Source organism: Rattus rattus, chromosome 11 (assembly GCF_011064425.1).
Source record: "Rattus rattus isolate New Zealand chromosome 11, Rrattus_CSIRO_v1, whole genome shotgun sequence".
NCBI classification, from domain to species: domain Eukaryota; kingdom Metazoa; phylum Chordata; class Mammalia; order Rodentia; family Muridae; genus Rattus; species Rattus rattus.
This window is the reverse complement of record NC_046164.1, coordinates 45,254,927-45,259,323: the sequence shown is the minus strand read 5'-3', so window position 1 is coordinate 45,259,323 and position 4,397 is coordinate 45,254,927. Positions and strand designations below refer to the sequence as shown.

Sequence of the window (4,397 nt, the reverse complement as noted above, 5' to 3'; positions counted from 1 at the left end):
ATCCACTTGTTCTATTCTAAATCCTGCCATGTGGTTAATTAGCTCTCTTCAGATTCATGGTAGCATCTTCTCCAGAGATGGGGGTGGAATCTCTTCACATCTGACAATATCCCAAAAAATCTTCACTCTATACAGAATGTGTAGGCTTAGATTTTTCTAAACATATTTTATTTAGGGTTCTAGGACACATCTAACTTCCTTGTAGCCCACCAACCAGAGGTAGGGAAAAAACAAGGTTTATAAGGATTGTGGATCTTTTAGAAGTACTTCTTTCATTTTTATTTTTACACTCCAGATTTTATTCCCCTCCCAGTCCAACCCCCAACTTTTTCACATCCCATACCTTCTCCCTGCTCCCAGTATCCACAAGGATCTCTCCACCCCACCCACCCACCAGACCTCTAAAATTCCTGGGGCCTCCAGTCTCTTGAGGATTAGGTGCATCTTCTCTGACTGAACCTAGACCTAGGAGTCTTCTGCTGCATATGTTGAAGGCCTCATCTCAGTCAGGTTGAAGGTCCAGTGTCTGAGAGATCTCAGGGGTCCAAGTTAATTGAGACTGGTGTTGGCCTCCTCCTCTGCTTCTCCCAGCTTTTCCCTAATTCAGTAGAGGGGTCAGCAGCTTCTGTTCATTGGTTGGGTACAAATATCTGCATCTGACTCTTTCAGCTGCTTGTTGGGTATAGGTTGATGTCATTATTCAGGTGAAGGCAGACAAGATAAAATGATGCCTGTCATTGGATGAGAAGAAAGGGAGATGGGAACAGATTTTAGAAGGAGAGGAAGAAGCAGAAAGAAGGAGAATCAAGATGGAGATGGAAAAGGATGACCCAGATCTGGGAGGTCTTGAAGGTCACTGTATGTAGTTACATATATGTGTGTGTGTGTGTGTGTGTGTGTGTGTGTGTGTGTGTGTGTGTGTGTGTGTGTGTGTGTGTGTGTGTGTGTGTGTGTGTGTGTGTGTGTGTGTGGGTGGCTCAGCGGCTCACACTTGGTCTGAGAGTACTTGGGGACAGCATGGAGCTGCTGAAATAAAGATACTCCACAATGCCAATGTGGCCCTATGCGAGAGTGGGTCAAAAGGTTCCACTATTTTTTAGTATTTACCTCAACAGTTCAGTCTTTCAGAGGACAGTCATGATATTCATGAGTACTCCATAGTTTCAGTAATAGTGTCAGGCCGTGGGGTCTCCCCTTGAATTGGACTCCACTTTGGGTCTGTTGCTGAACCTTCTTTTCCTCAGGATCTTCTCCATTTCCATGCCTGCAGTTTTTTCCGACAGGAACAATTATGGGTCAGAATTTTGACTGTGGAATAACAACCCTATCCCTCATTTGGTGCCTTGTCTTTCTGCTGGAGGTGGCCTCTACAAGTTACCTCTCGGCATTCATTGTAGGGCATTTTATCTAGGGTCCCCACCTTTGAGTTATGAGAGTCTCTCACCTCCCAGGTCTCTGGTATATACTGGAGGATTCTCCCAAACTCCTTCCTTCTAAGGTCTCTTGTTTCCATTCTTTCTGCTGGCCCTCAGAGCTTCAGTCCTGCCCCCACCCACCCAATATCAGATCATGTTCCTCTTCCCTCATCCCTTTTTCCTCCTGGGTCCCTTCCTTAATCTTTTTGTTGGCTCGTTGGAAACTTCACATCATGTATCCAAATCCCATTTAATTCATTCCTCCCTTCTCGCATATCTTCCCTCTACACTTGCACCCTCCCCCAAAGCAGAAAAAAAAATCTCTTAGAAGTCAAGTGTTTCACGGTGTGCCCTCCACCCCCTGTGTTTCCTTTTATCCACAGTTCCTTGTTTGCAAATATTTTTACTGCAATGTCTTGGTTTGGCTCTGCAATATTTGGAACCTCACTAGGATGCCTTTCTCATATCCTGTTGTTGCCTGTGTCAAGGAAATCCTATACTTTTAGACCTGTAGAATTTCATATACTCCAGTAGTTCATGAATGGGAGAGATGTTGGGGTGGAAGAGTTGAAAGCTCTGGATCTGGGCCTGAGAGGTATCAGAGATGGTCAACCCTCCAGGTCTCATGCTCTTATGCCCTTGAGCCAACTCACCAGCAACCTCACCAAACAGGGCCAGTTCTTCCCTGCTGCTCAAGTGACCTGAAGGGCCCTATCTCCCTCTCTCCCTAGTGATAATAAAGTCAGTGAGAATTATATAACTAGATCTCCTACTTTTGTAATTCTGGCGCCAGCTTTTCTGTCTGCCACAGATGGTGAGGAACTAGGGAGGAGAGAAGGGTATCTTTCTCCCTTTTCTCCACCACCATCCAGCAGATAAGAGACAGGGCCAGCTCCCCTGTGTGCAAGTTGTTAAGGTTGGCTCACCTGCCAGAGTCACACCCACAGACAGCTCTTCTCTACTGTACTGCCTAGTCAAGGACCAGGCCCAGCTCTCCAGAGTGCAGAATGTGAGGGGCAGGAACAGTTTTTCTGCTCTCATGACCCTTTTGTGGACAACTGTTCTGTCTGCCTTCGGTGGTAACAGCAAAAGGAAGGGGAAGGGATTTCTCCCTTGTCAATGCCACCATAGAGTGGATAAGAGGCTGGGCTTGCTCCCCACCTCTATGGCCAGATACATTATGCTGCCCAGGTTAAGTGCAGGGCCTCTCCCTCTGTGTGCTGTAGCTGATAAAGGACAGGAACAGGTCTCCTGCTCTCGTGATCCCAGGGCAAGGACTCTTGCCTACCGCAAATGGTGAGGGTCTGAGGGGAAGAAGGTATCTCTCTGGTTCACACCACCACAGGGAGCATAGTTATAGCACCAACTCTCCTACATTCATCCACTACTCCTGAGTACTATGACTGGATATGGGCAGTTTCAGCCCTCCTAATCTCATGCCAGTTCACCCATGATTTCTAGGTGAGTTCTGTGGCCAGTTCTGCATAGCCCTCAGACAACCCAGTAACCAGCAACCTGGTTTTGTTTCCTCACCACTGTCTGGTGTCTCTGAGTGTCTTGAGTCCTCTCAGGAGTTATTTCAGTAGTGTTATGCTCCCCTCATGTATTATGGCACCGGGCAGTGGTCATATTGAGCAGGGTCATGCCCAGGCCTGCAGGAAGCAGAATAGTGTTCATCTTAGACTGACTCCCTGTCAGGTTCCCATGGTACCAATCTAGTGGTCATTTCAGGTTCTTTCCTCTACCAACCCAGGTAAGTGGCCATCTCTGTCTTGGACTTACTCCTACCTGAGGTCCATGGTCTCAGGTGGGGTACTTATAGTCTGTGGCTTGCTTCCTGTCCTGGCAGTCAGTTCAAGATGTACAGTCAGTACAGAACAGTACAGGACGGCCTGACACCTGAGTGGTTTTCTTTTCAGATTCACTTTTTCCAGGGAATGTTAAGCAAGTAATCATTCAGATGCCCGTAGGTCCGAACTATAGACTGTGTTTTTCCTCTCTGCAACCTACTGACACACATGGGACAGCAGTCACATCTACAAGGCCTCAAGATGTAGTTGCTGATGGTTTTAAAGCCCTAAGACTTCTGAATTTTAAAAGATCTTTTATATATATTTCTGAATTTGGAACTGAATATGTATGAGAAAAGTAAAATATTTTAATACTACAGAGTGAAAAGAGGCACTGTATACAGTTTGATGAGTCATGTACCACATAAACCTTTGCAAATTTAGCTCAAATACCATTTACAAGCAGTTGGAATTATCTTACCATAATTACAGATGGCAGTTGCAAATATATTGAGATTAAAAAAGAAGTAAATTCTTCCTAATATCAACCAGGGAACTGTAGGCCAATGGGTTTGCGCTAAAATATTCCTAAGTACATTAGAAAAATGAAGGATTACCTCTTAAAGTTTATAGGTACTTTTGTTATAACAGCAAGTAATATGTGGCAGAGTATTTATTATTTATGCTAATCCAAAAAAAAAGCTTAATCAAGAGTACACAAATGTTTGGCCAATCATCAGGTCTAAAACTCTTCTATTGCAGGATCTGGCTTAGGAATAGTGAAGAGGAAATTTTGTTGTGATATTAATATTGGGTCTTTTGCCAAAAGCATTTTCTGAAAGTTTCCTTGCTTCACATTATTCACTGTTTGTAACTAAGTAAGCATTTAGGGGATCACCTTTATAGCCCTATTCAGTTATGTGTGCAGTGACTGCCTATCTTTCCTGACATTATCAAATGAAGAGATGTTTTCATTAGCCTGAAGCTAAGCTTCATAAAAATTTTTGTTTCAAACACATTGTAAGTCACCATGCTTTTCTAACCACTTCAAACTTAAGCTATTTTATTTCTCTGTAACATGTTTCATACAAACATTTTTCCATCCAAATAAAAGTGCTAAAGCTTTAGTGTTTGTTTTTCCATTTCTGTATGTTTTAGTGGCAAATCCTTTGCCATCTTAAGTGACATTTAA

At 43.8% G+C, this 4,397-nt stretch overlaps 1 pseudogene; it reads right to left on the bottom strand.

Annotated features, from left to right (window-relative positions):
- Positions 1 to 3,351: 3,351 nt before the first annotated feature.
- LOC116913003 lies at positions 3,352 to 3,473 on the bottom strand (annotated as a pseudogene).
- Positions 3,474 to 4,397: the final 924 nt, after the last annotated feature.